The sequence below is a fragment of the Neofelis nebulosa genome, chromosome 16 (genome assembly GCF_028018385.1).
Source record: "Neofelis nebulosa isolate mNeoNeb1 chromosome 16, mNeoNeb1.pri, whole genome shotgun sequence".
In the NCBI taxonomy this organism is placed as follows: domain Eukaryota; kingdom Metazoa; phylum Chordata; class Mammalia; order Carnivora; family Felidae; genus Neofelis; species Neofelis nebulosa.
In genome coordinates, this window is record NC_080797.1 from 49,857,572 (window position 1) to 49,881,780 (window position 24,209).

At 35.0% G+C, this 24,209-nt stretch overlaps 1 protein-coding gene and 1 long non-coding RNA gene across 2 annotated transcripts in view; both read right to left on the reverse strand.

Moving 5' to 3' along the window:
• Positions 1-24,209, reverse strand: part of BCAS3 (BCAS3 microtubule associated cell migration factor) — a 619,018-nt gene that overhangs the window by 247,046 nt on the left and 347,763 nt on the right. The gene's annotated exons all lie outside the window — the stretch shown is intronic.
• Positions 1,710-24,202, reverse strand: LOC131497733 (uncharacterized). Its single transcript, XR_009255113.1, has 2 exons — positions 22,117-24,202; positions 1,710-19,018 (listed from the first exon to the last, which is right to left on the reverse strand). It is a non-coding gene; the product is annotated as an uncharacterized LOC131497733 (long non-coding RNA).

The following is a 24,209-nucleotide window of genomic DNA, read 5'->3' on the forward strand; positions in this document are numbered from 1 at the left end:
CAGCCGACTTCAGCTCAGGTCATGATCTCGCAGTCCGTGAGTTCGAGCCCCGCGTCGGGCTCTGTGCTGACAGCTCGGAGCCTGGAGCCTGTTTCAGATTCTGTGTCTCCCTCTCTCTGACCCTCCCCTGTTCATGCTCTGTCTCTCCCTGTCTCAAAAATAAATAAAACGTTAAAAAAAATTAAAAAAAAAAAAGAGTTGAAGTAAAAATTGTAACTATCGTTGGTGTGGTTTTTGATGTATATTGATGAAATATTCTTTAAGATAATTATAAATAGGAAGGTAAAGGAACAAAACAGGAGGAAAAGTTTCACTCAAACTGGTAAAATGACAACATCAGTACAGCATGTAGTAGAGAGCAAGCATGTAGTAGAGTTATGCATAGTTAATGTAGTACACCTTCAGCAATCACCAATAAAGCTGTACAAAGAGGTAAATAAAAAATAGATAAATAAAAATGGAATTTTATAAAATGTTCAAGCAACCCACAGGAAAGCAGGGAAAAGAAAACAAAGAAACATAAAACATAGAGAACAAATAGAAAACAATAAATAAAATGGTATACTTAAGCCCCAACATATAGCTACATTCAATGTAAATGGTCTACGAACACCAAATAAAAGAGAAATTGGTAGATAATTTAAACATGACTCAACAATATGCTGTCTATAAGAACCTCATTTCAAACATAATGATATAGAAAAGTTGGGTATCCATCTATATCTATAGGAGATCTTAAAATCAATGAGAATAGGAAAACTCCAAAGGTAATGGTCAATGGCTAATTAACAATTTTTCAGTGTTCAACTTCAATAATAAATACAAATTAAAATTACCTTTTTAACAAAAATAAATCTTGTTGATTCTTGCTTGTTATTTTAACAAAAATAAAACTCATTATTTTTTGTGGTAATATATATAACAAAATTTGCTATTTTGACCATTATTTATATTAAAAAATCAAAACACAAATGACATGTGCCATTATATTAATTTCAGGTGTACAACATGATCATATATGTATATATTACAAAATGATCATCACAGTATGCCTATTTAATATCCATCAAGATGCACAGTTACAAACTTTTTTCCTTATGATGAAAATTTTTAAGATCTATTCCCTTAGCAACTTCCAAATATACAATATAGTATTATGAACTATTGACACCTGGCTGTATATTATTTCCCCAGGACTTATTTACTCTATTTACTTTATAACTGGAAGTTTGTACCTTTTGACCACCTTCACCATTGTGACCACCTCCTACCTCCACCCCATGTCTGATAACCACCAGTCTCTCTGTATGTATGAGATTAGTTTGTTTTGTTTAGATTCTACATACAGGTAAGATCATATGGTATTTGCCTTTCTCCATCTGCCTTATTTCATTTAGCATAAAGCCCTCAAATTTTATCCAGGTTGTCATGACAGGATTTCCTTCTTTTTTATGGCTGAAAAATATTCCATTGTATATATACTACATTTTCTTTATCCATTCATCTATCGATGGATACTTAGGTTGTTTCCATGTCTTAGCTATTGTAAATAATGCTGTAGCAAACACAGGGATGCAGGTATCTTTTCAAGTTAGTGTTTCAAATAAATACCCAAAAGTGAAACTGCTGAAACATATGGTGGTTCTACTTTTAATTTTTATTTATTTATTTATTTTGAGAGAGAGAAAGAGAGAAAAAGAAGAGAGAGAGAGAGAGAGAGAGAGAGAGAGAGAGAGAGAGAGAGAGAATGTGCACAGGTGGGGAAGGGGCAGAAAGACAGGGACAGAGAGAATCCCAAGCTTTACAGTGGCAGCGCAGAGCCCAACACGGGGCTCGATCTCATGAACCGTGAGATCATGACCTGGGCTGAAATCAAGAGTCAGATGCTTAACCAACTGAGCCACCCAGGCGTCCCTCTATTTTTAATTTTTTGAGGAACCTCCATACTGTTTTCCACAGCAGCTGCACCAATTTACTGTCCAAAATTCCAATTTATAGTGCATAAGCATTCCATTTTATCCACTTGTTATTTCTTGTCTTTTTGACAATAGCCTTTTTCTTTTTGACAATAGCCATTTCTAATAGGTGTGAGGTGCTATCTCAATGTGGCTTCAATTTCCATTTCCCTGCTGACTAGTGATGTTGAGCATCTTTTCATGTGCTTGTTGGCTTCTGTGTACTTCTGTGGAAAAATGTCTATTCAGATCCTCTGTCCATTTTTAACCAAAATTTTTTTTCTATGGAGTTGTATGAATTCTTTATATATGTTTTATTTTTTATTAAATTTTTAAATATTTATTTATTTTTGACAGAGAGAGAGCGAGAGAGAGAGAGACAGCAAGGGAGGGGCAGAGATAGAGAGGGAGACACAGAATGTGAAGCAGACTGCAGGCTCTGAGCTGTCAGCACAGAGCCCAAAGCAGAGCTCAAACTCATGAACTGTGAGATCACTACCTGAGCTTAACAGACTGAGCCACCTAGTCGCCCCTATATATATTTTAGATATTAACCCTTTATCAGATACATGATTTGCAAATATTTTATCTCATTCCATAGGTTAATTTTTCATTCTGTTGATGTTTTCTTTCACTGTACAGAAGCTTTGTAGTCTGTAGTCCCAACTGTTTACCTTTGTTTTCATTGCCTTTGCTTTTGGTGTCAAATTCAAATATTATCGCCATGACCAATGTCAAGCTTACTGACTGTTTTCTTCTGGGAGTTTTATGGTTTCAAAATGGTTTTACATTAAAGTCTTTAATCCATTTTCAGTTGAAATGTGTGTATGTTGTAAGATAGTGATCCAGTTTTTCCAAAACTATTTATTGAAGAGACTACCCTGGGGTGCCTGGGTGGCTGAACATCTGACCCTTGATTTCAGCTCAGGTCACCTTAGGATCGTGGGATAGAGCCCTGAGTCAGGCTCTGTGCTGAACATGGAGCCTGCTTGAGATTCTCTCTCTCCCACTGCCCCTCTCCCCCACTCACATGCTCTCTCTAAAAAAATAAAAAATAATAAATCAATTAAAAGTTTTAAGAAAAATTTTAAAGAGACTATCATTTCCCCATTGTATATTCTTGGCTCCTTTGTCATAAATTAATCGATCATATATCTGTGGGTTTGTTTTTAGGCTCTCTATTCTGTTTCATTTATCTATATGTCTATTTTTATGGCAATATTGTATTGATTACTATAGCTTTGTAATATAGAGTGGAATCAGGAAACATGATGCCTCCATGTTGTTCTTCTTTCTCAAGATTTCTTTGGCTATTCAGGGTCTTTTGTGGTTCCATACAAATTTTAAGATTGTTTGTTCTATTTCTGTGAAAAATACCATTAAAAGTTTGATAGGGAATGGATTGAATCTGTACACTGTTTTGGGTAGAATGGACATTTTAACAATATCAAATCTTCTAATCCATGAGCACACAATATCTTTCCATTTATTTGTGTCTTCTTTGATTTCATTCATCAATGTCATATGGTTTCCATACACAGGTCTTTCACCTCACTAAATTTATTCCTGGGTATTTCACTCTTTCCAAAGCAATTGTAAATGAGATTGTTTTCTTTTTCTGTTAGTTTGTTATTAGTGTATAGAAACACAACTGATTTTTATATATTGTTTTTGTACCCTGCAACTTTACTGAATTCATTTATCAGTTCTAGGGGTATTTTGGTGAAGTCTTTAGGGCTTCTATATATAACATCTGTCATATGCAAATTGTGATAGTTTTACTTCTTCCTTTCCAATTTGGATAACTTTTATTTCTTTTTCTTGCCTAATTGCTCTGGCTAGGTCTTCCATACTATGTTGAATCAAAGCACAGAAGTGGGCATCCTTGTGTTGTTCCTGACCTTGGAGGAAAACCTTTAAGCTTTTCACTACTGGGTATAATGTTAGCTGTGGGTTTGTCACATATGGCCTTTACATTCCCTCTTATGCCCACTTTGTTGAGAGTCTTTATAAAAAATGGAAGTTGTATTTTGTCAAGTGCTTTTTCTGAATCTGTTGAGGTGATATAATTTTAATCCTTTATTTTGTTAATGTGCTGTATACCACACCAATTGATTGATTTGTGGATGTTAAACCATCCAAGCATCCCTGGAATAAATTCCATGTGATCATGGTATATGATCCTTTTAACATATTGTTGAATTTGGTTTGCTAATAGGTTATTAAGGATTTCTGTATCTATGTTCACCAGGAATAATGATCTGTAACTTTCCTTTCTCATAGTGTCCTTAATCTGGTTTTGCTATCAGGGTAATGCTGACCTTGTAAAGCGAGTTTGGAGGTGTTCTTTACTCTTCTATTTTGGAAGCATTTGAGAAGAATTGATATTAATTCTTCCTTAAATGTTTGGAAATATATAAACCAAGGATTTATATATAAGAATTTTATTTATTCTTAATTAGCATGGTAAAAAATTAAAAACCAAAAAATTTAATGACAGAAGATTAGACAAATGATTCAAAGAATATAACTATTAAATTATCTATGTTTTGAGGGGTGCCTGGGTGGCTCAGTTGGTTAAACATCTGACTCTTGATTTCAGCTTGGGTTATGATCTTGCCCCATCTTGGGCTGTGTACTGATAGCATGTAGCCTGCTTGGGATTCTCTCACTCTCTCTCTCCCTCTCGCAAAATAGCTACACATCAAAACTTGTCTATGTTTTAAAAAATAATTACTTAAAAGAAATCTGCTGATGGTAAATGAGGCAAGTTACAAAATATTGTTTAATGTATTGCCAATTTTCTAATATTTTATAAATAAAAAGGCACTAAAAAGTTATATGCCAAAATGTTAAGACTAATTATACCTGTGGAATGAAATCAGTCTTTAAATTTTATTCTTTATAATTTTTTGTACTTGACAAGTTTTCTAGAAAGAACATAGACCTACAAGTAGGGGAGACTTTCAAATAAAGCACCAGTAAGTGACACATGAACCCCAACAAACTTTCCTTGCTCCCCTGCTTTCCTAAAATGCACCAGCACCAAAGCTCTTCCACCTTCCTCATTTCCTCTTTTCTCCTGAACACTGAAAGCAAAAGCAGTATAAGAATTCTGTAGCTTTTCCTCTAGTGTCAGCAGAGTCATGGCTTTTCACAGGTCTGGTTTCCTAGCCACACTCCACTTAACTTTTATTGAAAAACCTCACAAATGAAACTGGGTTCCTTCTATTTAGTTTAAAGAAATTAAAAGTCTGAGTAAAGCAAAGTCCAGGTTTTGGGGTAAACCACCTGGGTGGAAAACTGGGCTAAAGCAAGGCAGTTTTTCAAAGTGCTATGCCCCACGGCAGGGTAGTTTTCAATAAATGTAAGTTGAGAATATTTAAATAGCACCCAATTTACTTTTTATTCTCATAAAAAGGGAGGGATGAAAGAGCAGAGGTGCAGAAGTGGCTCCATTAAAATCCACTGCTGAGCCAAGAGCAGGGAGGCAACCTATGGAGGTTACCTGAAGTATGTATTTATACAGTTTATGGTGATAAAAAAAAAATCACATTTTTTCTTCTTTTCAGATGTATCTAGGTTTATGTTATAATCTGAAACCCTACTGAAGGACACACCTTGCTTTGGCCAGGAAATCCTTAAATTTCTTCAGTGGTTTCTTGTGGACCCATCAGAAGCTTAGATCTATCGGGCTCACATTAAGAGTGCTCTGTTCCAAGGCTGAGCAAAGTTACTCTGATAAGCAAAATGTAAGATAAAAGTTTTTTAAGTATTATTTTTAGGGAGAGGGCAAATAATTTTTATTTCATTAAAGCCTTGGAAAAATGAAGACGCTTAAATGAAGCAGAAACAGATAGGGGCAAAGCAGAGAATCTCTCACAAAGGTACAAGTAATACCTGATTTGGAGCTCAAGGCGCTGACCTGGATCCTAAGCAAATGAAACTATTTGATCCAATAAATGACGAAGTATGAGATTAATTGCAGATTTGAAAAGCATAGATTTCAATTCCCCAACGGTGCCTGAAATACTCATTATTGATGTTCTAAAGCATCTGTTCTATGTTCCATAAGTGAAACAAACAGTCAAAAACAAGCCTGCAGCATCCTGTCCTTACTTCCATTTTGACTGAAAAACTTTCTTTAAAAATAACAGCAGATAAGCGTATCTTGGTTATTCCTTGGTCAATGATTTGCCTCCTAGAAGCCTGGAATTATGCTTAAAGCTCTCAGCATTTCTGCCAGTGTGAGAGTGTGGGTAGAGAAAGAGTGGGAGAGAGGACATCGAGCCCACCCAACTCCCGGAAATTTTAAAGAAAAGACAGAACTTTCCAAGAGAAATAATCATTTTGGTAAGTGAAACCATTTGTAACTTTAGAGGAGTTTTTTTCTTTCCCTCCAACATATCATAAGAAAAATCCACACTATGCACTAATAAGCTATAAAGCTTTGGTTTAAAAAGAAGGGTCAACAAGAGCTAAAACCACTAATGTCATACTTCAAGAAGGAAAAGTGGAGGGCAGTGACGGCCCAACACTTTCATGATCCCAATAAAAAGTCTCACCCAGGCTAAAAACTATCTGCCAAATTTATGCCAAGAGCAAGCTTTACAGCCAAGCTAAAATCTTCTGTGCATATAAGGAGTGCTGTAAAAATAAAGGCATATTCAGCATCCTGGGAGAGTCTTTCACTTACAGAAATAAAGCAGAATTATCAAAATAGGAAGATAGAAGCTAGACAGGAGAAAGAGAAACAGAAGACAAACTGAAACAGAGAGAGGGGTAAAAAGAGTGAAGGAGAGACAGGGACAGACCAAGACAGTTAAAACCAAATGTAAACAGCCAGTCTAACATACTCCAGAGGGTGGTCTGCTCCCCTCGCAAACAAAACAAGCTCCATTTTTGAAGACAGAGTACCTTCTGAAGACTGAGTGAAATGTATTTATATGCAAAAACAAACATCCCTAAAGTCAAATCCGTTTGGGCAGAACTATTTTGAGGTTCCTCTTTTTAAGGAGTGAAGCAGCTCAAGGAGTTAATTCCTGTTCTGTAGTCCCCACCAAAACTCCCATGAAATGGCTAATTTCAGTTCAGTCAAGAAGTCAACATATTCCTTATCAAAATCAGTGATGAATCCCTTTCCCTTAAGGGACTATCAGAGCTGCCTCAGAATACTGCAAATGTAACCAAACAATATACGATCACAGATTTTACAATCAGAAAGGTCTCTACATATCTAATCTAACAAACTTACCATAGGAATCAAATGAGGATCAGGAAAGAAACTGTCATACTGTCACAATCTGAAACTGGAAGAAATGGATGGTGTAGGAGGGGGTGGGATGACGATTTCTGAGATTTAAACTGTTGCTTAAAATATCAGAATGTAATCTATTGTTAATGGAACATGTCTTCCAAGAAAATTACATATTAGTTAAGAATACAAGCTCTGGCATTAGACTGCCTGGCTTCCAACATAGGATCTACCACTTCTCAAAGTCAGTGTCCTCAATTATAAAATGAGGACAATACTATAGCCAGTCTCCAAAGGTATATAAACATAAAATATATAGAAAACAAAAACTTTGGGATACAGTAAAAGCTATTGCTGCATCATCATCATCATCATCATCATCATCATTATTATTGAAATAAAGTAACAAGGAGAGAACATTTAATGAGTCCTTGTTGTGTACCAAAACTTTGATATAGTAAAAGCTATTGCTGCTGCATCATCATCATCATCATCATCATCATCATCATTGAAATAAAGTAACAGTAACAGGGAAAGAACTAACATTTAATGAGTCCTTGTTGTATACCTGGGCTATGGCCAGAATCTTTACAAATGTCCTATGAATTTTCCCAATAGGAGACAGGTGTTCTTATATTCTTCTTAAGGAAAAAGAGACGCAAGGTCATATACCTGGTTGGCTATAAGGACAGAATTTACACTTGACCACAAAGTTCATGTACTTCTGCTACATGTAACCTGCCTATTCTAAAAATGCACCTATCAAAAATAAAATTTAATAGAGAGCTACATAAAACACATTCATGACAAAGAAATTCAGATGGCATTGCCAAAGTGGAAGATAGTACAGCATATATAACTTTTCTGAGTCATAGTTCCTTATTCTGAAAAAAGGGAATTACAGTTGATCCTTGAACAACATGGGTTTGAACTGCATGGGTCCACTTAAACATGGATTTTTAAAAACATAAACACAATATAGTACTGTAAATGTGTATTGTCTTCCTTATGAGTTTCTCAATAACATTTTCTTTTCTTTAGCTTACTTTATTATAAGAATACAGTATATAAATACAGTATATAATATATATAACATGCAAAATATGGGTTAATTGACTGTTTATGTTCTCAGGAAGGCTTCTGGCCAACAGCAGGCTATTAGTAATTAACTTTTAGGGGAGTCAAAATTTATACATGGATTTTCAACTGTACAGGGGGGTCAGCCCCCCTAACTCTCACATTGTTCAAGGGTCAACTGTATAACAATACCTTTACCTCATGGGAATTTTATGAAGAATAAAAAAGCTAATGTATATGAAGTACTTAGCACAGTGTATTAAGCAATCAAATATTGTAAAAAAACGGTATTATTCATCATATATAAAATTTAATATGCAGCACAGGAACTGTATAGGCTGCATGTAACTCAAGATTTAAATAGAGATGTTAAATATCGTATTTATTGTCTTTTAATGTTATAACTTTCCCAGAATACATAGTCCAGTTAGGTTTCCTTCATAAGTAGGGAAACACATAATTTAAAATTATGATAATTTTCATGATCACCACCTCAAAATAATTTTGTCTCAGTCAAGGACACCTACTAGTTTGCATATAGCTATTTTTGTGCATGTTAGTGGTTTTATATTCATTAATGTTCCTTAGTAACTTCTTTCTTTATTCTTAAGACTATATTGTTTTTGTTTTATTTTTAAGCGTATTTATTTATTTTGAGAGAGAGAGCACATGCAAACAGGGTAGAGGCAGAGAGAGGAGGAGAGAGAGAATCCCAAACAGGCTTCATGCTGTCGGCACAGAGACCAACACAAGGCTTGATCCGATGGACCATGAGATCATGACCTGAGCTGAATTCAAGAGTCAGACGCTTAACCGACTGAGACAGCCAGGTGCCCCAAGACTATAATGTTAAAAATAAACCATAATAAACCAAGAACAAGCCATAATGTTTATTCTTGAAATAACAATGAACAAACTACAAGTGAAAATTCCACCTTCGACAGCAGGAGCTGACAGAGGTATCAATCCAGAGCCTTTCGGGTTTGTTAGTATTTTGTTTATGTCAACCAAATAGAAGGCAAATATTTAGTTGCCATTTTGCAGATGAGAAAACAGAGGCATAAATGGGCTGGTTAAAGATCCTGTAGTTCCCAAGCGTTAATGGACAGGAAAAGCAAGCAAATACATTTCTCTCTCACGTACACTTTCATACCCGAGTTGAATTTTTTTCTCCACCTTTTAAAGGGCCAGATATTATTTTTCAGAATTTGAAGTGGGGAGTTATTTCTGAATAAACTATACAAAACAAACAAGAATAACTTAAACATGTGAAAACACAAGTCCAGTGGATGGGATGTGAACAGCTTTTATAAGTTTCAAAGTGGCTAAGAACTCATAGATCTTTATAGTAATAAATATTGTAGTGTACAAAGGTCCTTTGGGAATCCCCACTCATATATTATGCCATGATAGATCAAGGTGTCCAGTCCATTTAGTATCAGGACATTTTTGGCTTCTTTTATGCTTTAATCCATACTTTGAAAAAGCAATTAAAAATATTTCTAAGAGAAATATCATCACTTTGCCTCCCTCTCCCCTACCCCCAAATACAGAATAAATTGTGAGTTTCAAACACTAGTATTCTTTTAGTGTGCATTTGCCCACAAGCAGATGGAAAAGAAAGTGACCTTGGGCAATCACCATTCTTTAGTGAATGCCTTTTTCAGCTTCAGAAAACATTACCTGATTGATAGTGGCTTTCCTAGCTGAAAGTAAATATTTACTGCTTAAAGAGTAAGAGTTTCTCTGTCAGCAGCAGGAATACCTACGTGAGCCATCAAAACCTTATCAAAGAGGTCTGGCCAATGGCTCCTTAAAATAGAGGTGCCACCTAAGAGTGGAAAGGCTGTAGTTGAAGAATTCTATGATGTACACAATATATGCTATAAAGAATAGGAGCACCTGGGTGGTTCAGTTGATTGAGTACCCAACTCTTGATTTTAGCCCAGGTCATGATCCCAGTGTTGTGGAATCAAGCTCTGCATCAGGCTAAGTGTGGAGCCTTCTTAAGATTCTCTCTCCCTTTGACCCTCTCCCTACACTTGTGCTCTGTCTCTCTTAATAAATAAATAAAATAAATAAATAAATAAATAAATAAATAAATAAAGACAGTTCCTAGGTCAGATATAACACCTGCTAATCATATGAATGAAATCAAGGCAGGCTATTGTGGCCAAGATGCTATTTAATACCCTGGAAGAAGTGAAGGTTTCACAGAATCATATCTTTGCTCTGCTGCCTACTAGCTATGTGACAACAGACAAGTTATTTAACATCCCTTAACCTCAGTTTCTTCATTTATGTAAATAAACAAACAAACAGCTTGCAATGGTAACCTATCAAATACTGAAAAATATGTTAGGTGTTAAACAGTTTCATTTATGTTTTGTGGATAATGCATACACATGTTCTAAAAGACTACATTGAAAAAAAAGTCTCCTTTTTATCTCTGTTCCCTAGCCACTCAGTTCCCTTCCTAAAAGGCAACTACTGTATCTAGTCAAATGCAAAAATTTGGTTTCAATATTTCATGCTGAAATGTTGAATTCATTAACATTTATTGAGTGCCTATTATGGGTCAGAACCATTCAGGGTGCTGTGGGGAGCACAAAGATGAGCTCACAGTCTAGAATGGGAAATGGTTCCCAACTAACTTTAATATGAGGTGATAAACACAACAGTAAAAGTTTAAGAGCAGCGGAGAAAGCAATTAATTTAATCAATGGGGTGAATTGGAATAAAGAGTAAAATTAAGAACAGGTTTCAAGGCAAATGAAAAGTTTCAGGCACCATACCAACATTTTACTAAGATCTCTCTAGTTTAGGCCCTCTGACTCCGGGAATTAGGATCCTACCATGGCTATAAATACTCTATTTAAAGGTATTCACTCATGGCTAAAAATTTCTAACATAGGAAAGGTCAGCCCAATAGGAGAATGTCAAAGGGACTAGTATGGATGCTGTAAGTGTCCTTTTTAGGTAGAGAGAAACAGAAGAGTGAAATGAAAGTCTTTTCTCTTCCCAATCATGCAAACATTGTTCATCTGAAAAGTATATAAACGCATCTAAAAAAGGGATTACTAACGGGAATTCAATTAAAGTTTCAAGTGTAACTTTGGTATTCTCTCCAATCTTAACATGAAGCATTTATAGAATAATTGTGGTCTTTCCAATATTCTTAGCTCAACAAAGTAAAACAGGTTTAAGACTCAAGATACCAAGTCTCACAGGGCTGCCTGGAGCATAAGTACAAGTCACTGAACTGCAATGACATTACAAAAATGGTGGCAATTCTTCAAGAAATTATTTTGGTTTAATGGAATTTAGGTCAGATATCCCTAAATGCTAATATCCTGGGTTCATGTATAAGACAGGCAAGCTTAAAAGACAGCCCTAAATAACCATACAATGATATGTCTGAAAATTAGCCCAGTATGACCAGAAAACAAAAGCAGGTCCATTGCTTTCAGTTTTCCAGGCTTGAGAAGATTCCAGAAAGCAGGAATTTGCTATAGTGAATGCTTTGTAAAGATAACCTTAAAACACAAATTCCTATGCAAGCCTAATACTACAAAAACACAACTGATTTGAGGGCCATAATTCCCTTATTTTTATTATCTGATTATGTAAAAGCTATCAAAGATGAGAAACAAACTACTTAAACATAATGCTGCTTTTAAAAAATGACATGAAAGATCATTTGAAATGCTCTGCAAAAATATTCCAACTGGGGGTGCCTGGGTGGCTCGGTCGGTTAAGTGTCTGACTTCAGCCTACGTCCTGATCTCACAATTTGTGAGTTTGAGCCCCACATCAGACTCGGCGCTGACAGCTCGGAGTGTGGAGCCTGCTTCCAGGTTCTGTGTCTCCCTCTCTCTCTGCCCCTCCCCTGCTCATGCTCTGTCTCTCTCTGTCTCTCAAAAATATTAAAAAAATAAAAATAAAAAAAAATATTCCTACTGATAACACAGTTTACTAAGGGCCCAAACAAAGAAATAGTGACAATAAACCTAAGGGCAACTCTAATAAAGAACTCTAGGCCAAGATCATATTTTCTAGGTGTAAGTGATGTAATGTAGATATAAAGATGCAATGTTATTAAATTTTAATCAGTTTATGGTATATTTTAAGCCTTATGTTCTATCAGAAATCAACAATGCAACAAATATTGATTATCTGCTCCATGACAAGCACCAATACCAGGCATGAGACCTACAAAGACAGCTCTTGTTCTTAAAGAGCCCTTTACTATAAAACATTACTTTCCCCCTCTTTTTCAAGGCATCCTATCCATAGGCATGGATAGGCAATAATAATGCCATCCAGAGTTATGTTAAACCAAGCAGTAACAGAGGAATCAGGATTCACATCTCCTGTTAAGTCATTCTGTGCCTTTTCCCCCACTATTTTCAATGGCAAATTAATCTCGATCACAATATACTTAAACACATCAGTACAAACAATGACTTAAGAACTGCTACCAGTGTCATCTCCTTCTGCTCACTCCTGCCCATGGATCACAGATGCTGTAATGTATGCTTACCCAGCTTTTTTCACCATACTCTTAGCAGCAGGAAAATAGCAAACTCAAAATGTATTATTATTTAAAGCTGCACTTCAAATCCAGGAATTTGGCTCAATAAAAAAAACAAAAACAACCCCCCCCCCATTTTGGCATTCAAAACAATCATAGCCACAAGCTGCAAAACATTAAAGTCACAACTTTTTCTGGGATTAGGATCACATCAGAGGTAAGATTTAAACTTCAGCACCCCAAAGCCTGATGATACAATGTTCTACTAATCCTATAAGAATACTCTGTTCTGTGATTACTATGATAGCTTCCTAAATACTGTGAAATATAGGAAGAGGGACAAAGCTCCTATTTTTCTTCTCTCCATTCACAACTTAGTCCCAAAGTTCTGAATATAAGCATTTTCTGTAACAACAAGCTACCTTTATAACATCCAGATAATTATAGGTTCGGGTCAAGAACTCTAGACCATATTGATTACATCTCTATGCAATAAGGACCCTCCAGCACTGTTTGTATCCACTATAACAGGGACAGCTTTTAAGTATCTGTGACACGAAGAATTTTCAGTCCTATCAATGCCAGAAATGGAAAGCCAATGACCAGTCAGGCCTGTCAGTTGTTGCCTGCAGCAATAAGGACAAGTTGGGAATTCATCATACTGGAACTTCATCTGCCAGCTGCATTCACACATTTTCACCACCTGAATAGTTGATTTTCTTCAACTCCCATGTGACTCATTTCAGCATACAGTGTTTTGAAATGAATATTTGATCAGTCAGGGTAAAAGGAGATTTGGACTTATCTGAGGTGTCACCATAATGCACTTTAAGTAATTCTAAGTATCAGGAGCTAGGTGTCTTAGGTCCCACGCTTTGCATATTTCTGAGATGGGCCTGTGATCCTAATTAAATATGATTCAGTGGGATAAGCCATGTAAAAGCACCTAGCACAGTGTTGGGCACAGAGCTGTTTATCAATAAATACTGGCTTTCCATATCTTTTACTTCTATCTAATGGTGAATATCCTAAAGATTCCTCATAGATCCCTGGGAGATGGGGATCTCATACTGCCAAAGAAACTTAAGAATCACCCTAATTTTGTCATAACTCTAAACTCTCACCCAAATATGAACCCAAGAAATAAAGAAATACAGTGGAGTTTTTAAAATTGCTTCATGATTTAAGGATTTCAACAGTTTGCCTCTGATATGCCTTCATGTGATTTTGTTTTTATCCTACTTGGGGTATAGTGAGCTTCTTGAAACTTTGAAAGTTCAGGTCTTTAAGTAATTTTGGAAAATTCTCAGCCATTCACTTTTTTTTTTTTTTTGCCCTTTCCCTCCTTGTCATCCATGTGTAACAACCACATACATTAGACAGTTTAATATTACCCCACATACTTGTCACACTGAGTTGTTTTATTTCATTATTTTCTTCTCTCTGTGCTTCAGTCTGATAATTTTTGACTTGTTTTTGAGTCTCTGATCCTTTTCTTCTGCATCCAGTCAACTATTAAGCCCATTCCACAAATTATTTATTTAAGGTATATTTTTCAGTTTTAGAATGTCAGTTTGATTCTTTTATGAATTTTGCCCAACTATTCCTCACTCCAATAAAGAAATAATATTCAAATGTAGGTTTTCATTTTAAAAATTACATGTAACATTATACAGAAATATTAAAAACTTCTTTCTAAGATTAAGACAAGAATGTTCAATATCTTCACTTCTATTCAGCATTTAGCTGGAATGTCTAAGCAAGTACAATAAAGAGGAAAAAGAAATAAAAGGTATAAAGATGAGAAAGAAAGAAAACCATCTTTGTTTGCAGATCAATGACTACATAGTAGAAAATCCAAAGGAATCTATTAGAATACATGAATTTAGAAAGGAGGGCACTTGTGATGAGTGCTGGGTGTTGTAGGTAACTGATGAATCACCAAATCCTACACCTGAAACTAATATTACACTATATGTTAACTAACTGGAATTTAAATAAAAACTTGAAGATTTAAAAAAAAAAAGAGGTTTCTGGATACAAGTTCAACATACAAACAAAATTATGTAGTCTATATGCTATGAAAAAAAGTCTGAAAAATGAAACACAATACGCTATTTATACTAGCATCAAAACATCAAATAATTGAAGTAAATTTTATAAAATATGTTTAAGACTTTTACATTGAAATGTAACAGTAGTAGGAGAAATTAAAAAGGCCTAACTAAATGGAGAGCTATAAAATGTTCATGTGTTGGAAGACTGAATATTTTTAAGATGTCAATTCTCCAAAATTTGATCCAATGAAATCTCATCTAAATTTCTGTAGAGATGATTATACATTTAATGTGTATGTATATGAGGATATAGTTATATCTCAGTGATTTTCAAACATTTTTTGATTCAGGACCCTTTTGTGCTCTTAAAAATTGAGGTTTCCAAAGAGCACAAAAGGTTTATGTATTTTATATCTATCAACATTGAAAACATTTATGTATTAACTCATTAAAATACAAGAAACTCTCTATGTATTAACATAAGTGATATTTTTTATTCAAAATTTCCAAAGTGAAAAATAATGAGAAGAATGTAATTTTTACTTTTTTGGACAGAAACTTTTATAATAAACAACAGGTAGATTCTCTTATCAATTTGTGCATTCAATCTGTTGTGATATGTTGTTTTGGTTGAGTATGTGAAGACAAGTTGGCCTCACTCAAAAATGTAACTGGAGAAGGATAGAGCATATTCAGATCCTGAGCCTTTTCAGATTCTTAGAATATTCTTCTTTGAGATGATCCTTAACAAGTTAATTGAAACGATATCAATTAACTTTTGTAGTCTGTTACATGAAAATCCTTTGTCCTTTCTTACATTTGGAATGAGTCCATTAACCATACATACTTTTGTAATATAATAAAATTGGTCTTTCAGAAAATATTTCAGATCTCCAAATGTGGATTTATATTATTATATGACATAAAAATATCACACTGGTTAATATCACCACCTATCTCATCAGAAATGTCTTTAAGTATTGGGAGCTTATTAAATAGTGGTAGATACATGGATATATGATTTTCAATTTTCTAAGTTTTAATTGAAAATGAGTTTTATCATTGGTAACAAATTTTGTCAGTTGTTTTCTTTGAAGTGGCAGGCCTATTTTGTTTATTTTTGAGAAAATTTTTGCCAAATACCCAGGTTTGAATAAACAAAGTTTGTCAGTTGTTCTTTCTAATAAAATAGTATTCCATGAAAATAGTTGCTAGTTCAGTTCACAATAATCACACAAGTGCATTTTGTCAAGACAACTATCATTCATTAATTCAACTGTGATATATAGAATAATAAAAAGAAGTATACAAGCAGCAAAATTGAATAAAATTTTCACATGTCAATGATTTTGTCTGTATCATAGACATTCTTAAGTAATTGTAGCTTTTTTAAACTATGAGTGAGTACCCATAGCTACAAGCATAGTTTGGTACCACTGCTTTCACTATGCTAAGATGCCATCAGTTTTATCAACCATTGCTTCTGCATCATCTGTACTTAATCAACACAGCATAAAAAAGAAAGGCCAATAATCACTTCATATTACCATAAAAATAGCTTTCAAGCACCGATCCCTTAAAAGTGTCTTGGGGACTTCCATAGGTCAGTGGACCACACCATGAATTACTGGTATGTATATACATACACATGTGTTTGGAAATGCAAAGAATCTAGAGTAGCCAAGACAGACATGAAAAGCAAAAGTGAAGATATTAAACTGCTATATCTCTTACTAAAACGCTACAATCTTAAAACAGTATCATATTGGTGTAAAGGCAGATACACACACACACACACACACACACACACATCAAAGGAACAGAATAGAGAATCCAGGAAAAACATGGATTTTTTAAAAAGGCAGCAATGAAATTCATTGGAGGAAAAAAGTATCTTTTTGATAAATAGTGCCAGAAGAAATTGCATGGAAGAAACTGAACCTTGATCTTTGCCTTATAGCATGATAAAAAATAATTTGAAAAGGTTCATATACCCAAATGCAAAAGCCAATACTATACAATTACTAGAGAAAAGCATCATTCAAGACTGGGTGGAATGGGGAAAAATTTTTGTTTAAAACACAAAACATAAAAGGAAAAACAGTGGAAAAATTGGACTTCTGGCTGTCAAAAACCACCAATACGAAAGTGAAAAGGCAATAAACTAAAAGGAAATATTTGTAAAATATGACAGAAGACCTACATCCAAAATATTTAAAGAATTTAAGTGCAATAAGACAACAGACCACATAAAAGTTCACTTCACAAGTACATTACAAAAGAAGATCTCCAACTGGCCAGAAAGTATATTCAAGGTACTCAGTATTGATATTCATCAGAGAAAAGCAAATTGAAACTACCGTTTACATTTACAAGAATGGCTCATACATTTCTAAGAATGAAAAATGGCATAGTCATTTTGGAATACCTTCTTGGAGGCTCCTAATAAAGCTAAAGACATGCCTACTTCTTGAGCCAGCAATTCCAGTCCTAGGTATATGCTCAAAATATATGCATGTATATGTAAAAAAAAAAAAGTGCATATGTCAAAAAAGAAGGCTTGTACAATAAAGTTTATACCAGCTTTATTCATAATAAGCTAAAAGCAGAAAACAGTAGGACAATGGATATATAAAAGCATTTTTTTAATGTTTATTTTTGACAGAGAGAGAGAGAGAGAGAGAGATTGTGAGTGGAGGAGGGACAGAGAGAGAGGGAGACACAGAACCTGGATTAGGCTCCAGGCTTCTGAGCTGAGCTGAAGTTGGCCACTTAACCAACTGAGCCACCCAGGCTCCCAGGACAATGGATACATAAACTGTGTTATATTTGTACTACATTGCAATGTAAAAAGAGGAACTAGTAACACATGTAACACCTGGATGAACTCAAAACCATTAAGAAGCCAGACACAAAAAAGTATCTATAAAGTTTAATATAGATAAAACTAATTTATGATGATAAAACTCATAGTGGTCATCTCTAGCTCAAAGGTAGTATTGACTGGAAGGGGCATGAAGGAACTTTCTAGAATGATGGAAATATTCTAATTTATTCTGAGTAGTGATATACATAGGTATGAAAGTTCATCAAGTTGTATGATTAAGATATGTACATTTCTGCTACATATAAATTTTACCCTGATTTTTAAAAATTCTTCAAAGGTGATCCAAAGTACAAGTTTATCAATTTCTCAAGCTGGAAGAGGCTTTGGAAATAATCTACTTCAATTCCTTCATTTTATGGTAGAAAAGTCTTGGGTTTTGAAGCAATTTCCCAAACAGGTAATTACAGGCAAAGTTGAGAACAGAGCCAAAGATTCACAAGTTACTAGTCTCTATTCTTTACACTACACCAACCTTACAAAACAAGACTTTTTCCTGGGAACAATTATTTTCACTTCGATTATTTGCTTTAGCTTTTCTCTGACAGTTTTCAACAATATCCAGGGGACTATCATGAGCTCTGGTTCTGACTAGTTGCCCGGGTGAGGTCCCAGGCTGCTTTTTAATTGCTCACTGGGCTTATATATTCAATGGAAAGAGACTCTTTTGTTTCTTTCTAAGTTTATAGATGGCACCTATAAGCATAAGCCTCTCAGGCTCTTGGACACAATTTAAAATAGCGTGGCACTAACAGTTTGACACTAACGTCACTAAGACAAATGGAATTCCCGGTTCAGACTTAAACAAATTCTAATACTGCCCCCAATATTGTCCCTCTGCCACCACAGTCTCAGGCAACAGACTGCATAAACAGTCCAGCCTTGTATTAAAGATGTAGTAATAAAGGTACAAAAAAGGAAAGTTGGGTCTTTTGGCCAAAAAGCCCCTTGTAAATATGTGGCACCCCGGTATATCAACAGTAGGGAGAATTCCATCAATTCCTTCTCAAAATGCTTAGGAAAGACTTAAAGTCATGTCAAGGACTTGGTGCTTGCAATAGAGAAAGCAAAGGCGAGGTTTTAGTTGACACAAAGATTTATTCAAAGAAGCAATGTGTCAGCAGAAAAAAGCTTTCCCAACAGTTTCTTCTACTTCTGTTTACAATTTCTTCATCTTCAAGTGGGGTACTTTTTTTTCTTAATTGTGCTGAGCTAAAATTTTCCACATTGTTAACTTGAATTTCATCTTCTAACATCCTATAAATATTAGAAAGAAGAATGAGAGGAATATTTAAGTCAGAAGGAGAGAGATGTGGCTGATCACCTTCCTCATGGGCAAAATCAGGTCTTTTCCCTATGCTCTTAATCTCTAACACCTATTTTTGATTCTATACGGACAAGTAGGTGTTCATTAGAGTTGAAACAAAGCATAAACTTCCTCTTTTCTAATAAAAAAGCCAGTCTTAATATCTGAATTCGAATATTTGCTAACTGTCTCAAGCATAAATAGTGTCAAAGTAAAATTGCTGACCTCCTTTTTCCTCTCTGAGGGACTGTTCACAGTTCACGACTAAGCCTTCTTTTAATTTCATCCTCATCCATAATCCTCTTACTGATCCCACATAGGCTTTGAATACTCAAGGTACAAGTATGCCTGGGGTTTTCGTCACCTTATAATCACAAAGAATATATGGAAGTCCATTAAATGAAAGCCACATCATGTATTCAAAGAAATATATCAATATTTCTAAAGAACTTTATATCCTTTATATCTGAGAATTATTTTAGGAAATAATGAACATGTCCCTGCCAAAAAAAGAAAAACAATTTTTTTTGTGTGGGGAACCTTAAACTCTTTTTACAGACGCAGAGAAGACTAGATAGGTAGGAAACATCACTTGTTGAAAGTTTCAACAAATGTTCAAAACCACGATTATAATGTCATGGCTTTCATCATTCAGCTCTAGTTTTTAAAATCACGGCACTAAGTTGCCTCACCATTGGAAGACTAATGGTGTTTCTTACAAATCTCTTTGCTTCTTACCACCAGCATCTCTTGTGTCTCTGATAGCGGTAAGACACAGTGACTAAGCTTGTCTGCCTCAGATTGGAATGGCAACTGTAGATACAATGAAATATAATCCCTAGGAATATTCTTCCCCCAGCATATCAGAAAAATCTCTGTAAAATAAAAGCATGCCCCAAGGGAACGTCCTTCCTTCCAGCAGAGGTTTGACTTAAATAATCTCCTTGTTGCCTACCCAATCATACTTCTCTAGTAAGTACCTTTTTTAAAACAAAACGTCTGATGCATCAAATGACAAATACACAAAGCAGGCACAAATGATCGTTACAAAATCAGTCAGAGCAGGCCCAAAAAAATTATTACAAAATCCACCAAATCAAATCAGTTTGGGTTTTAAGTATATCATTTTCTTCAGTACACAAATTACTTTGCTAATGGGAAAAAATGGGTGTCGAAAAAGTATCTCCTGAATTAACAAATCTCTTGGAAATTATTTAGATTACTTCAACTGTACAACAAAAATAATATTTCTCTTAAGTCAAGAACATCAAATACTAAGTCTGGAACTTTGTCCTTATTTGTAGAAATACTTGACATAACACTAATACCTTATTTATCAAAGCCTACTCTACAGGATAAGAACTCATTTTGCTTAACTGTCACAATTTTCCTTCTACTGTCATCTTCCTCAGGAATGTACATAAATACTGCTCCTACCACTTCCAATAACATTTTCTCTATTAAAATGTTTACTTTAGTAGAGTTTGACAAAGAGGCCTGCTCTTCATATGAACCAGGCATGCGTTTGTCTTTAAATCTCAGTTGCTTTGAGTTCTTTCTTGGTAAACATCAGTTTCCATAGTAAAACCACAAATGAGGAGAAGCAAACTTAGGATGAACCAGATCTTTCTAGGCTTTCTGCCTGGAGGGCTCAAAAGCAACTTTAGAGCTGTTATTAAGTTACTCAACAGGTATAGCCTACAGGTCTGGGAATGAGAGATCAGTCACCAATGTGAGAAACAAAGTTTGAATAGGATATTGGCAGCTATATTTCTACTTTTTCTTCAGAGGTCCTATAGCTTTATCAAAAGAAGGACACAGGTTATAAAAAAAACAAACAATGAAAAGAAATTCTTAGATAGCTGACCAAAAGGAAATGTACAGAGAAAAAAAGTACTTCATCTAGAAATATTATCTATGATTTGGAGACACTGATGTTAATGAAAAATGGAGTAGTTCCTTCAAATCTCATTTGTTCTACGTAGCCTGTGTGTATAAGGGTAAAATCCTATAAAGTATCTTTCCAGAATGGTCTTCTTCTTGGTCAAGAAGGGAACATCTCATAATTATCTAAACTCAAAATTTAGCTAGGATAGTACATTTTGACTCACCAAAGTTCAGATGAAACATGCTGTGGGAGTGACATCTACTTATAAAGCAGTTATAGTTCTGCCAGTCTAAATACACATATTTATATAGAGACAGTAAGAAGCTGGTTCGTAGGTATCTACAGGCATAGAATTTATGCCATGCCTAAATCACTGAAGTTAATAAGCAAAACATATATATTTTGGGAAACGTATTTTGATGTGAAGGAGTGAAGCACAGATATACTAGAGGATCAAGAAATTATAAAAACAAAATTTCTTAGCAAAAGTGGTATAATGCTCTGCTGATCTCTTTTAGTTTGAACAGAATAACATTGCCAGATAGAGCTCTAAAACATAACATGCTATAAATAAATAAAGGTATAAATAAAACATTTTCATTTTGAAAATTGTTACAACTGTCAAAGATCTAGTCATATCACATTAAATTTCATTTCATTAAATGCCTCTGAAAAGTAATCATATGAAAAATAATTACTGCACCACTAGTTTAGAAAGAGCAAATGCTGTCACTAAAATAGAAGGATAGTTATAAAATGTGCCACAAGAACAATTAAAAAGACAATACATTTAATTGTATAAATTGCTTGAAGGTTAAGACAAAGCCATGAAGACCATTCAGAGGAGGCACCACAGTGGTCATATCTCTATGCAAAGGCGATCAGAACTCCAGATAAGCATCTTCATAATATGCAGCTGACTCCAATGGCCATAATCAGAGAAGTACTTCCTGGTTCAGGGGCAGTTATACAAATTTATTAGACTCTTTTTAACAGAAAAATCTAAAACAGAATTTTCCCATGAGCTTCTTTTTATAAGGAACCCGAACCATTTAGTCTCTAACTTCCCTAAATATCAGTAGAAAAGTAAGTCTGTTACAACACCGGTCCTACTGGATAAAGTAGATTAAGTTTCCCCAACAAGATATTATTTTCACTCACTTAAAAAATACGTTGAACAATAGGGATCCAAACCATTTGAGAGGCAGAGAATTATTCATAATAGTCCAACTCCTCATCTATAGGGTTTCTTTAGCTCCAAGTTACAGAAAGCAGCACACACATTTCATTGTTCTGTCTCAGAAAGGAACTATGGCTTTCTGGAATGAAAACAGGCTTAGAAAAATAACAACAGAGCTTAGTCACCAAGAAGCTCTTTCTCTACTCAAAAAGATTATCACTTTCAGGCAGAGGCTCAGAGCTGTAGAACAATACCCTAGAATCTCCTACAATGTGTCTCTGATGGAAATATGAGTGAATCAAGGGCAAAGATCTGTTTCCTTTTTTAAACATCATTTTAAAAACTCTTCTTGCAGCAGATTTAAATCAAACTATGGTTGCCAATAGTGCACTGATATTCCTCTCTGTGGCATGAGGATATCTTTACAAAGAGCTAAAATTGATATACTGCTATATGATAAATGTGGAGTATCATTACCTCAGAGTAAAGCGCTGAATATGGCAACTTTTAATAACGCACAACAACTGCTTTAGTGATGTGTGTTTTACTTGACTGGGAGTCACCTGACTCTAAAACATTAATAATATGGCAGTTCAAGAATGTTAAACCCCTACAACAAAGGCTACTACTGTAACCTTGAATAAAATACTTTAGGTTACAATACATCACTTCCAGGATTCACAATTTTTAAATGATAATTCCAGATGAGCAAGATCTCTTAGCACTCTCAGATCGAAACTATCAAAGAGATTTATTGTTTGAGACACCTATCTCAATATTTCATTCAATGCAGGGAAGGAAGGCTAGAGACTTCACACATTTCTGTGCTTGTTTCCAGGGGACAAGCATGGTTGCCAAGTGAAAGCAGAAGGACAAGTATGAGCCCTCTCGAGCAAGAGTCTACACTACAAACGAAGGCACAGCCCTGGATGCGGACAGCTCAATCAGACACAAGGTCCGATCCACTGAGAGAAAAAAAATCAGAAAGCTAAGAAAACGTACAAAACCATTTAGCTTTCAAACTTCAAAATACATCCAGACACAGAATCAGAAACAGAAGCTTTGGTCTTTAAAAAGTGACCTTCACAAATCAGTTTTGTGTTTGTTTCCATTTTCTTTCACAGTTTAAGCCTCAATCAAATCAGCAGTCTCTGGGGATTTTGAAATTGCTATAGATTAAAATCCTGTCTGACTCAACTGTTTGACTAATGCCGAGTATTTAATAATTCCACTCAGGAGAGACTTTTTCTTGATGAAACCCTGCTGTATGCTAGCTTCAGATGCTCTGCAGCTGCACCATAATATAAAGCATCACTGTCCTTATTTTCTTTATCAATGCATTCAGAGATGAAAAATGTATTATTATAAACAGTTCTATTACTTGGCAGACCTGGCAGAACACAGTTTTACAATACTAATGCAGCAACTATCACCTACAGAGGCAAAGACCTACTTCCAGATACTAATGATACATAACCATGGCTTGGTTCCAAGGATAGGTGGTTAATAACTGTGATAGATAGACTAAAGTTAAGTTAATGAATTTCTAAACTTTATGCTTTCAATAATAAAACCATTTAAGTTACAGCACTTGGACTCTACTTCCACAGATCGAGCACTTTGATACTCAACAGGTTGAGTAAATTGAATCCATATATTGTATTTATGTTCTCTGTCAAGGTTGCTTCTCCACATTTGAGAGATCAAAGGCAAAACAGTGATCAACCCTGTAGCCTTCAATACTGTGTTCATTACATTTAATCAAGTGCCAAACCCACAGCATCATTCACCAAACTTAACAATACTTAAATGCATGGCATTGTTTAGCAACAAATATAGGCACAGTATTTGTTTAACAGATACACACATACACACGTGCACACATATCCCAAAACAAACAAAAAAGAAGAAGAAGAAGAAGAAGAAGAAGAAGAAGAAGAAGAAGAGGAGGAGGAGGAGGAGGAGGAGGAGGAGGAGGAAGGCAAAAAAAAAATACCATTCTCTACATTGTGCAGGAAAAGAAATTTAAAATGCACGGAACTCTCCAGCACACATTTTAGAGGTGGTTTTCTAC